Raw genomic sequence first — 13,247 nt, forward strand, 5'->3', positions numbered from 1 at the left:
GTTGCTAACACCGTTTTCATGGAATCTGCAATGGGATATTTGGGAGTGCATTGAGGCCAATGATGAAAGAGGAAATATCATCAGATCAAAACTAGAAAGAAGCTTTCTGAGAAACTGCTTTCTGTTGTGGGAATTCATCTCACAGATTTACACCTTTATTTTCATGGAGGAGTTTGGTAACATTATTTTTGCAGTATCTGTATAGGGATATTCGCGTGTGCCTTGAGGAATATGGTGAAAATCTAAACATCCTCGGATAAAAACAAAAAAGCAGCTTTCTGAAAAAATGCTTTGCGATGTGTGAATTCATCTCACAGAGTTACACTGTTCTTTTCATTAAGCAGTTTGGTAACACTGTTTTCTTGGAATCTTCAGTGGGATATTTTGGAGCACATTGAAGCTTATGGTGACAAAGGAAATATCCTCAGACAAAAACTGGAAAGAAGCTTTCTGTGAAACTACTTTGTGATGTTTTAATTCATCTCTCTCATTTACGCTGTTCTTTTCATTGAGCAGTTTGCTACCACTGTTTTCTTGGAATCCACAAAGGGATTTTTCAGAGAGCACTGAAGATGATCATTACAAAGGAAATAACCTCATATAAAAACTAGAAAGAAGATGTGTTAGAAAATACTTTGTGATGTGTTAATTCATCCCACAAAGTTACACCATTGTTTTCATGCAGCAGTTTGGTATTGCTCTTTATGTGGAACCAGAGAAGGGATAGTTTGGATTGCATCGAAGTCTATGGTGACAAAGGAAAAATCCTCAGATAAAAAGTAGAGAGAAGATTTCTGAGAAACTTCTTGGTGATGTGTGAATTCATCACGCAGAGTTACAGCTTTCTTTTCATGGAGTAGTTTGCTAACACTGTTATCATCTAATCTACAAAGGGATATTTCAGAGCAAATTGTGGACTATAGTAAAAAAAGGAAATATTCTCAGAAAAAAACTAGAAAGAAGTTTTCTGAGAAACTGCAATGTGATGTGTGAATTCATCTCACAGAGTTATACTGTTCTTTTCATTGAGGAGTTTGCTAACAGTATTTTCTTGGAATCTGCAATGGTATATTTGTGAGTGCATTGGAGCTTATGGTGATAAAGGAAATATCCTCATATAAAAACTAGAAAAGATATTTCTAAGAAACCGATTTGTGATGGGTTTATTGATCCCACATAGTAACATGATTCTTTTCATGGATCAGTTTGGCAGCACTGTTTTTGGGGAATCTGAGGAAGGATATTTTGGATCACACTGAAGCCTATGGTGACAAAGGAAATATCCTCAGATCAAAACTAGAAAGAAGCTTTGTGAGAAACTTCATCATGATGTGTGAATTCATCTCACAGAGTTACACATTTCCTTTTATGGAGCACTTTGCTAAAACTGCTTTCATGGAATCTGTAAATTGATATTTGGGAGCATATTGTGGCCTATGTTGGAAAAGTATATATCCTCACATAAAAACTAGAATGAAGCTTTCTGAGAAACTGCTTTGTGATGTGTGAATTCATCTCAGAGAGTTACAATGTTATTTTCATTGAGCAGCTTACTAACACTGTTTTCTTGGAATCTGCAATCAGATATTTCAGAGCACATTGAAGGTTACTTGACAAAGGAAATATCCTCATAAAAAAACTAAAAAGAAGCTTTCTGAGAAACTGCTTTGTGATGTTTGAATTCATCTCACAGAGTTACACCACTCTTTTCATGGAGAAGTTGAATAGCACTGTTTTGAGGGAATGTGAGAAGGGATATTTTGGATCACCTTGAAGCATATGGTGAAAAAGGAAATACCCTCAGATAAAAACTAGAAAGAAACTTTCTGAGAAACTGCTTTGTGATGTGTGTATTCATCTCACAGAGTAGCATGATTCCTTTCTTGGAGCAGTTAGTAAAACTGTTTTCATGGAATCTCCTATAGGATATTTGGGAGACCATTGAAGCCTATGGTGGCAAAGGAAATATCCTCAGACAAAAACTGGAAAGAAGCTTTCTATGAAACTGTTTTCTGACTTGTCAGTTCATCTCACAGATTTTACATGATACACTTCATGGAGAAGTTTGGTAGCAATGTTTTTGGGGAATCTGAGAAGGGATATTTTGGATCACATTGAAGCCTACAGTGACAAAGGGAATATTCTCAGATAAAAACTAGATAGAAGTTTTCTGAGAAACTGCTTTGTGATATGTGAGTTCATCTCACAGAGTTACACGATTCTTATCATGGATCCGTTTGGTGGCACTGTTTTTGGGGAACCTGCAGTAGGATGTTTGGCAGTGTATTCAAGCCTACAGTGACAAAGTAAATATCCTAAGAAAACAAACAAACAAACAAACAAAACATTCTGAGAAACAGCTTTGTGATGTGTGAATTCACCTCAGAGGTTTACACCTTTCTTTTCATGGAGCAGTTTGGTAGCACCGTTTTCTTGGAATCCACAATGGGATATTTTGGAGTGCATGGAAGCTTATGGTGACAAAGGAAATATCCTAATATGAAAACTAGAAAGAAGTTTTCTGAGAAACTGCTTTGTGATGTGTTAATTCATCTCATGGAGTTACATGATTCTAATCATGGATCAGTTTGGTAGCACTGTTTTTGGGGAATCTGCAATAGGATATCTGAGAGCTCATTGAAGCCTATGGTGACAAAGGAAACATCCTCAGACAAAAACTAGAAAGAAGTTTTCTGAGAAACTGCTTTGTGATGTGTGAATTCATCTCAGAGATTTACAGCTTTCTTTGCATGGAGCAGTTTACTAACACTATTTTTGTGGAATCTGCAAAGGTATTCATGATCACGTTGAGACCTATTATGAAAAAGGTAATATCCTCATATAAAAACTAGAAAGAAGCTTTCTGAGAAACTGCTTTGTGATATGTGAATTCCCCTCACAGTATTACACTGTTCTTTTCATTGTGTAGTTTGCCAACACTGTTTTCTTGGAATCTGGAATGGGATATTTTGGAGCACATTGAGGCTGCAGGTGACAAAGGAAATATCATCAGACAAAAACTAGAAAGAAGCTTTCTGAGAAACTGCTTAGTAGTTTGTAAATTCATCTCACAGACATACACCTTATTTTCATGGAGCAGTTTGCTAACACTGTTTTCGTGAAATCTGCAAAGAGATATTTTGGAGTGCATTGAGGCCTATGTTGAGAAAGGAAATATCATCCGATTAAAAAAAGAAGGAAGTTTTCTGAGAAAGTGTTTTGTGAAGTGTGAATTCATCTCACAGAGTTACACTGTTCTTCTCATTGAGCAGTTTGCAAACACTGTTTTGTTGGAATGTGCAATGGCATATTTCAGAGCACATTGAAGATTATGGTGACACAGGAAATATCCTCAGACAAAAACAAGTAAGAAGCTTTCTGGAAACTGCTTTGTGATTTGTGAATTCATCTCACAGAGTTACACTGATCTGTTCATTGAGCAGTTTTCTAGCACTGTTTTCTTGGAATCTGCAATGGAATATTTCAGAACACATTGAGCCTTAAGGTGACAAAAGAAATAACCTCATATAAAACTAATGGGAAGCTTTCTCAGAAACTGTTTCATGCTGTGTTATTTTGTATCACAGAGTTACAAGACACTTGTCCTGGATTAGTTTGTTAACACTGTTTTTGGTTAATTTGAGAAGGGATATTTTGGATAGCATTGAAACATAGGATGACAAAGGAAATATCCTCAGCAAAAAGTTAGAGAGAAACTTTCTGAGAAAGTTCTTTTTGATGTTTGAATACATCTCACAGAATTACACCATTCTTTTCATGGTGCAGTTTGCTAACAGTTTTTCCCTGGAATCTGCAAAGGGATATTTGGGACTGCATTAAGGCCTGTAGTGAAAAAGGGAATATCCTCAAATAAAAACCAAAAATAAGCTCTTGGAGAAACTGCTTTGTGATGTGTGAATTCATCTCACAGGGTTACACTGTTCTTCTCATTGAGCAGTTTGCTAACACTGTTTTGTGGAATCTACAATGGGATATTTCGCAGTACATTGATGCTCATGGTGACAAAGGAAATATCCTCAGACAGAAACTAGTAAGAAGCTTCCTAAGAAATTGCTTTGTGATTTGTGAATTTATCTCACAGAGTTACATATTTCTTTTCGTGTACCAGTTTGGTAGCACTGTTTTTGGGGAATCTGAGAAGGGATATTTTGGATCACATTGAAACCTATGGTGACAAAGGAAAAACTCAGATAAAAACTAGAAGGAAGCTTTCTGAGAAACTGCTTTGTGATATGTGGTTTCATCTCACAGATTTACACCTTTCTTTTCATGGAGCAGTTTGCTAACACTGTTTTCATGGAATCTGCAAAGGGATATTCTGGAGTACCTTGAGGCCTGTAGTGAAAAGTAAATATCCTTAGATAAAAACTAGAAAGAAGCTTTCTGAGAAACAGCTTTGTGATATGTGAATTCATCTTACAGTGCTACACTGTTCTTTTCATTAAGCAGTTTGATAACACTGTTTTCGAGGAATCTGCAATAGGATATTTGGGAGTGCATTGAAGCTTGTAGTGACAAAGGAAATATCCTCAGATAAAAAGCAGAAAGAAGCTTTCTGTGAAACTTCTTTGCAATGTGTGAATTCGTCTCACAGGTTTACACTTTTATTTTCATGGAGCAGTTTGCTGACACTATTTTTCTGTAATCTACAAAGGGATATTTGTGAGCACATTGAGGCAAAAAGTGAAAAAGAAAGTATACTCAGACAAAACTAGAAAGAAGCTTAAGGAGAAACTGCTTTGTGATTTGTGAGTTCATCTTTCCGAGTTACACGATTCTTTTAATGCAGAAGTTTGGTAGGACTGCTTTTGGTGAATCTGAGAAGGGATAATTTGGATTGCATTGAAGCCTACGGTGACAACGGAAATATCTTCAGATAAAATCTTGGAAGAATCATTCGGAGAAACTTCTTCATGATATGTGAATTCATCTCACAGAGTTACACAGTTCTTTTCATTGAGAAGTTTGCTAACACTTTTTGCATGGGATATTTCAGAAAGCATTGAAGAATATGATGAAAAAGGAAATATCCTCAGACAAAAACTGGAAGGAAGCTTTCTGAGAAAAAGCTTTGTGATGTGTGAATTCACCTCACAGAGTTACAACATTCTCTTCATGGAGCAGTTTGGTAGCCCTATTTTTGAGGATTCTGAGAAGGGATATTTTGGATCACATAGAAGTCTATGGTAACCAGGAAATTATCCCCCGACAATAGCTAGAAAGAAGTTTTCTGAGAAACTTCTTTGTGATGTGTGAATTCATCTCAAGCAATTACAGGATTCTTTTCTTGGAATAGTTTGCTAACACTGTTTTTGTGAAATCTGCAAAAATGTCAAATTTGGGCACACTTTGATGCCTATGGTGATGATGGAAATATCCTCAGACATAAACCAAAAAGAAGCTTTCTGAGAAACTGCTTTGTGAAGTGTGAATTCTTCTTACAGATTTACACCTTTCTTTTCATGGAGCAGTTTGCTTACTGTTTTCGTGGAATCTCCAAAGGTATATTTGGGAATGCTTTGAGGAAAATGGTGACAAAGGATATATCCTCATAAAAAATGGAAAGAAATTTTCTGAGAAACTGCTTTGTGATGTGTGAATTGATCTCACAGAGTTACAGTATTCTTTTCATAGAGCATTTGCTAACACTGGCTTCTTGGAATCCGCAGTGGGATATTTCGGAGCACATTGAAGCTTATGGTGACAAAGGAAATGTCCTCATATAAAAACCAGAAAGAAGCTTTCTCAGAAACTGCTTTGTGATGTGATAATTCCACTCACAGAGTTACATGATACTTTTCATGGATCACTTTGGTACCACTGTTTTTGTGGAATCTGCAATAAGATATGTGGGAATTCATTGAAGTCTACAGTGACAAAGGAAATGTCCTCAGATAGAAACTAGAAAGAAACTTTCTGAGAAATTTCTCTATGATGTGTGAATTCATCTCACAGAGTTATACCTTTCTTTTCATGCAGGAGTTTGCTAACACTGCCTTCCTGGAATCTACAAAGGGATATTAGGGAGCACATTGTGTACTATGGTGAAAAAGGAAATATCTTCAGATATGAAATTGAAAGAAACTTTTTGAGAAAGTACTTTATGATGTGTAAATTAATCTCACAGTACAATGTTCTTTTCATTGAGCAGTATGCTAAAACTACTTTCTTGGAATCTGCAGTGAGAAATTTTGGAGCACATTGAAGCTTAGGGTGACAAAGAAAATATCCTCAGACAGAAACTAGAAAGAAGCTTTCTGAGAAACTGATATGTGATTTGTGAATTCATCTCACTGCCTTACAAGATTCTTTTCATTGAGCAGTTTGGTAGCACTGTATTTGGGGAATCTGAGAAGGGATATTTTTGGATCACATAGAAGCCTATGGTGACAAAGGAAATATCCTCAGATTAAAAACTAGATAGAAGCTTTCTGAGAAAGTTCTTTGTGATGAGTGAGTTCATCTCACAGAGTTCCACCTTGTGTTTCATGGAGCAGTTTGCTAATACTGTTTTCATGGAATCTGCAAAGGGATATTTGGGAGCGCATGGAAGCCAATGGTGGAAAAGGAAATATCCTGAGATAAAGACTAGAAAGAAGCTTTCTGGGAAATTTCTTTGTGATGGGTGAATTCATCACACAGAGTTACACCTTTGTTTTCTTTGAGCACCTTAGTAGCACTCTTTTTGTGGAATCTGCAAAGTTGTATTTGGGAGCTCCTAGAGACTTAGGGTTAAAAAGCAAATACCTTCAGGTAAAAACTGGAGAGAGGCTTTTTGAGAAAACTGTTTTGTGATGTGCGTATTCATCTCATAGAGTTTAACCATTTTTTTGATGGAGCAATTCTGCATCACTCTTTTTGTAGTACCTGAGAGGAGTTATTTGAGAACACATTGATGTCTATGTGAAAAAGGAAATATCCTCAGATTTAAACTAGAAAGAAGCTTTCTGAGAAACTTCTTTGTAATGTGTGAATTCTTCTTGCAAAGTTACACAGTTCTTTTTTATTTTATTTTTTTTTGAGACAGAGTCTTGCTCTGTGCCCTAGGCTGGAGTGCAGTGGTTCAATCTCGGCTCACTGCAAGCTCTGCCTCCCAGGTTCACGCCATGCTCCTGCCTCAGCCTCCTAAGTAGCTGGACTACAGACGCCCGCCACCACGCCCGGCTAATTTTTTTGTATTTTTAGTAGAGACAGGGTTTCACCGTGTTAGCCAGGATGGTCTCGATCTCACCTCGTGATCTGCCCGTCTAGGCCTCCCAAAGTGCTGAGATTACAGGTGTGAGCCACCACGCCCGGCCTACACTGTTCTTTTAACTGACCAATTTGCTAACACTTTTTTCATGGAATCTGCAAAGGTATACATTGGAGCGCATTGAGACCTATGGTGAAAAAGAAAATATTCTCAGTTAAAAGGTAGAAAGAATATTTCTGAGAAATTGCCTTGTGCTGTGTGAATTCATCTCACAGTATTATCCTGCAGTTTTCATTGAGCTGTTTACTAACACTCTTTTCTTGGAATCTGCAATGGGATATTTTGGAGAGAATTGAAGCTTATGTTGACGTAGGAAATATCTTCATATGAAAACTAGAAATAAACTTTCTGAGAAACCACTTTGTGATGTGTTAATTAATCTCACAGAGTTACATGATAGTTTTCATGGATCAGTTTGGTAGCAGTGTTTTTGGGGAATCTGAGAAAGGATATTTTGAATCGCTTTGAATCCTATGGTGACAAAGGAAATATTCCCAGATAAAAACTAGAAAGAGACTTTCTGAGAAAGTTCTCTGTGATGTGTGAATTCATCTCAGAAAATTACACCTTTCTTTTCTTGGAGCAGTTTGTTAACACTCTTTTCATATAGTCTGCAATGGGATATTCTGCAGCGCATTGAGGCCTATAGTGAAAAAGTAAATATCCTCATGTAAAAACTAGAAAGAAGCTGTCTGAGAAACAGTTTTGTGATGTATGAATTCACCTTACAGAGTTACAACGTTCTTTTCAATGAGCAGTTTGATAACACTGGTTTCGTGGTATCTGCAACAGAGTAATTGGGAGGGCATTGAAGCCTATGGTGACAAACGAAATATGCTCAGATAAAAACGAGAAAGAAGCTTTCTGTGAAACTGCTTTGTGATGTGTGAATTCATCTCACAGAGCAATACCGTTCTTTTCATTGAGAAGTTTGCCAACACTTTTTTCATTTAATCTGAAATTGGATACTCAGGAGTGCATTGAGGAATATGGTGAAAAAGTAAATATCTTCAGATAAAAAGTAAAAAAAAATATTTCTGAGAAACTGCTTTGTGATGTGTGAATTCATCTCACAAAGTTACACTGTTCTTTTCATTGAGCAGTTGGCTTACACTGTTTCCTTGGAATCTGCAATGGGATATTTTGGAGCACATTGAAGCTTAGGGTGACAAAGGAAATATCCTGATATAAACACTAAAAAGAAGCTTTCTGAGAAACCACTTTGTGATGTGTTAATTCATCTCACTGAGTTACACGATAATTTTCCTGAATCGGTTTGTGAGCAGTGTTTTTGGAGAATCTGAGAAGGGATATTTTGGATCACATTCAAACCTATGGTGACAAAGGAAATATTCTCAGATAAAAACTACACTGAAGCTTTCTGTGAAAGTTCTTCATGACGTGTGAATTCATCTCACAGAGTTACACCTTTCTTTTCATGGAGCTGTTTGCTAACACTGTTTTTGTCGGATCTGTAAAGATATGTTTGGGAGTGCTTTGAGGTCTATGGTGATAAAGGAATTATCCTGAGATAATAATTATAAAGAAGCTTTCTGAGAAACTGCTTTGTGATGCGTTAATTCATCTCACAGAGTTACAACTTTCTTTTCATAGAACAGTTTGATAGCACTGTTTTTGGGGTATCTGCAAAGGGATTTTCGGGGGCTCATAGAAGCCTATGGTGAAAAAGGAAATATCTTCAGAAAAAAACTGGAAAGAAGGTTTTTGAGAAACTTTTTTGTGATGTGTGTTTTCATCTCATACAGGTAAACAATTTTGTTGATAGAGCAGTATGACCTCAGTGTTTTTGTGGTATCTGAGAAGGGATATTTGGGAGCACATAGAAGTCCATAGTGGAAAAGGAAATATTCTCATATTTAAACTAGAAAAACCTTTCTGAGAAACTACTTTTAGATGGGTGAATTCACCTCACAGAGGTACACTGGAGTTTTCTTTGAGCAGTTTCATAACACTGTTTTTGTGGTATCTGCAATAGAATATTTGGGAGCTCATTGAATCATATGATGACAAGGGAAATACCTTCAGATAAAAACCAAAAAGAAGCTTTCTGAGAAACTACTTTGTGATGTGTGAATTCATCTCACAGAGTTACACTGTTCTTTTCATTGAGCAGTTTGCTAATACTGTTTTCTTGGAATCTGCAATGGGATATTTCAGAGCGCATTGAAACATAGGGTGACAAAGGAAATATCCTCACATAAAAACTACAAAGAAGCATTCTGAAAACCTGCTTTGTGATTTGTGAATTCATATCACAGAGTTACACGATGCTTTACATGGAGCAGTTTGGTAGCACTGTTTTCATTGAATCTGTAAAGGGATAATGGGAACGCCTAGAGGCCTACAATGGAAAAGGAAATAACTTCAGATAAAAATTGGAGAGAAGATTTTCGAGTAATTGTTTTTGACGTGTTTATTCACCTCATAGAGTTTAACGTTTTTGTTTTTGTTGATTGAGCAGTCCAGCATCACTGTTTTTGTGGTATCTGAGAGCATATATTTGGGAGCCCAATGAGGCCAATGGTGACAAAGGAAATTTCCTCAGATAAAAACTAGAAAGAAGCTTTCTGTGAATCTGCTTTCTAATTTGTGAATTCATTTCACAGAGTTACAATTATTTTTCATGGGGCAGTTTATTAACAATGTTTTTGTGGAATTTGAGAAAGAATACTTTGGATTGCATTCAAGCCTATGCTGACAAAGGAAATATCCTCAGATAAAAACTAGAAACATGCTTCCGGATAAACAAGTTTGTGATGGGTGAATTTGTCTCATAGAGTTAAACCTTTCTTCTCAATGTACAGTTTGGCACCACTGTTTTTGTGGAATCGGCAAAGGGATATTTGGGAGTGCATAGAAGCCTAAGGTGAAAAAAGGTAATTCTTCAGGTAAAAACTGTAGAGAAGCTTTCTGAGAAACTCCTTTGTGAGGTTTGCATTCACCTCCTAGAGGTAAACCTTTCTGTTGAGGGAGCACTTTGGTATCACTGTTTTTGTGGTGTCTGAGAAGGGAAATTTGGGAGCTCATTGAAGGCTGTGGTGGAAAAGGAAATATCCTGATATAAAAACTAGAAAGAAGCTTTCTGAGAAGCTGCTTTGAAATGTGTTAATTCATCTCACAGAGTTACACGATTAGCAGTTTGGTAGCTCTGTTTTGGGGGAATCTGAGAAGGAATATTCTGAATCGCACTGAAGCCTATGGTGACAAAGGAAATATCCTCAGATAAAAACTAGAAAGAAGCTTACTGAGAATGTTCTTAGTGATGTGTGAATTCACCTCACAGAGTTACACCTTTATTTCATGGAACAGTTTGCTAGCACTGTTTCTGTGGAATCTGCAAAGGTATATTTGGGAGTGCATTGAGGCCTGTAGTGAAAAAGGAAATATCCTCAGATAAAAACTAGAAAGAAGCTTTCTGAGAAACTGCTTTGTGATGTGTGAATTCATCTCACAAAGTTATAACATTCTTTCATTGAGCAGTTTGATAACACTGTTATCATGGAATCTTCTGTAGGATATTTTGGAGAGCATTGAAAACTATGGTGACATAGGAAATATCCTTACATAAAAGCCAAAACGAAGCTTTCTGAGAAACTGCTTTGGGAAGTGTGAATTCATCTCACAGTGTTACACTGTTCTTTTCATTGATCTATTTGCTATCACTGTTTTCTTGGAATCTGCAATGGCATATTTTGGAGTGCATTGACACTTTGGGTGACAAAGGAAATATTCTCAGACAAAAACTAGAAAGAATCTTTCTGAGAAATTGCTTGTGATTGGTGATTTCATCTCACAGAGTTACCCGATTCACTTCATGGAGCTGTTTGGTAGCCATGTTATTATGGAATCTGCAAAGGTATATTCAGGAGCTCCCAGAGGCCTATGGTGAAAAAGGAAATAACTTCAGATAAAAAATAGAGAGAAGCTTTTCAAGAAATGGTTTTGTTAAGTGTATTCATCTCATAGAGTTTAACTTCTTTGTTGAATGAGCAGTTCGGCAAAACTTTTTTTGCGCTGAGAGGAGATATTTAGGAACACATTGAAGTCTGTGGTGAAAAAGGAAATATACTTTCTGAGAAACTGGTTTGTGATGGGTGAACTCATCTCAAAGAATCCCACCTTTCTCTTCATGGAGCAGTTTTTCAGAACTGTTTTTGTGGAATCTGCAGAGGGACATTTAGGAGGCCTAAGGTGAAAAAAGAATTCTTCAGGTAAAAGGAAGATTTCTGAGAAACTCTTTGTGATGTGTGCATTCATCTCATAGAGCTAAACGTTTCTGTCAGGGGAGCACTTCGGTATCACTGTTTTTGTGGTATTTGAGAAGGGATATTTGGAAGCGCATTGAAGCCTATGGTGGAAACAGAAATATCCTCAGATAAAAGTTAGAAAGAAGTTTCCTGAGAAACTCCTTTGTGATGGGTCAATTTATCTCACAGAGTTACATCATTCCTTTCATGGAGCAGTTTGTTAGCACTGTTTTTGTGGAACCTGCACACAGATAATTGGGAGCACATAGAGGCCTAAGGTGAAAAAAGGAATTTCTTCAGATAAGAACTGGAGAGAAACTTTTGGAGAAACCCCTTTGTGATGTGTGCATTCAACAGATAGAGCTAAGAGTTTCTCTTGAGGGACTACTTGGCACCACTGTTTTTGTGGTGTCTGGGAAGGGATATTTGGGAGCACATTGAAGCTTATGGTGGACAGGGAAATATCCCCAGGTAAAAACTAGAAAGAAGCTTTCTTCAAAACTGCTTTGTGATGTGTTAATTCATCTCATAGAATTACACAATTCTTTCCATGGATCAGTTTGGTAGCACTGTATTTGGGGAATCTGAGAAGAGATATTTTGGATCACATCGAAGCCTATGGTGACAAAGGAAATATCCTCAGATAATAACTAGAAGGAAGTTTCTGAGACAGTTCTTTGTGATGTCTGAATTCATCTCACAGAGTTACACTTTTCTTTTCATGGAGCAGTTTGCTAACACTGCTTCCATGGAATCTGCAAAGGCATATTTGGGAGCGGATTGAGGCCTATGGTTACAAGGAAAAAGGAAATATCCTCAGATAAAACCAGAAAGAAGCTTTCTGAAAATCTGCTTTGTGATATGTGAATTCATCTCACAGAGTTACATCATTCTTTTCACTGAGCATATTGATAACACTGGTTTCGTGGAATCTACAGTAGGATATTTGGGAGTACATTGAAGCTAAAGGTGACAATGGAAATACCTTCAGATAAAAATTACAAAGCAAATTTCTGAGAAACTGCTTTGTGGTGTGTGAATTCCTCTCACAGAGTTACACGATTCTTTACTTGCAGGAGTTTTTTAACCGAGTTTGCGTGGAATCTGCAATAGGATATTTGTGTGCATATTGAAGCCTATGGTGACAAAGGAAATATCCTCAAATAAAAACTAGAAAGAAGCTTTCTGAGAAACTGCCTTGTGATGTGTGAATTCATCTTGCAGAGGTACAACGTTCTTTTCACTGAGCAGTTTGATGACACTGTTTTCATGGAATCTGCAATAGGATATTTTGGAAGGCATTGAAGCCTCTGGTGACAAAGTAAATATCCTGAGATGAAAACCAAAAACATTTCTGGGAAATTGGTTTGTGATGTGTGAATTCATCTCACAATGTTACTCCGTTCTTTTCATTGAGAGGTTTGCTAACACTTTTTTCATGGAATTTGCAGTGGAATATTCATGAGCGCATAGTGGAATATGATGAAAAAGGAAATATCCTCACATAAAAACTAGTTAGAAGCTTATTGAGAAACAGCTTTGTGATGTCTGAATTCATTTCACAGAGTTACACCATTTTTTTCATGCAGCAATATCGTAGCACTGTTGTTGGGGAATCTGCAATAGGATATTTGGAAGCGCATTGAAGTCTATTCTGACAATGGAAATATCCTCAGACAGAAACCAAAAAGAAGCTTTCTGAGAAA

The sequence above is a fragment of the Theropithecus gelada genome, chromosome 20, assembly GCF_003255815.1.
Source record: "Theropithecus gelada isolate Dixy chromosome 20, Tgel_1.0, whole genome shotgun sequence".
Classification (NCBI taxonomy): domain Eukaryota; kingdom Metazoa; phylum Chordata; class Mammalia; order Primates; family Cercopithecidae; genus Theropithecus; species Theropithecus gelada.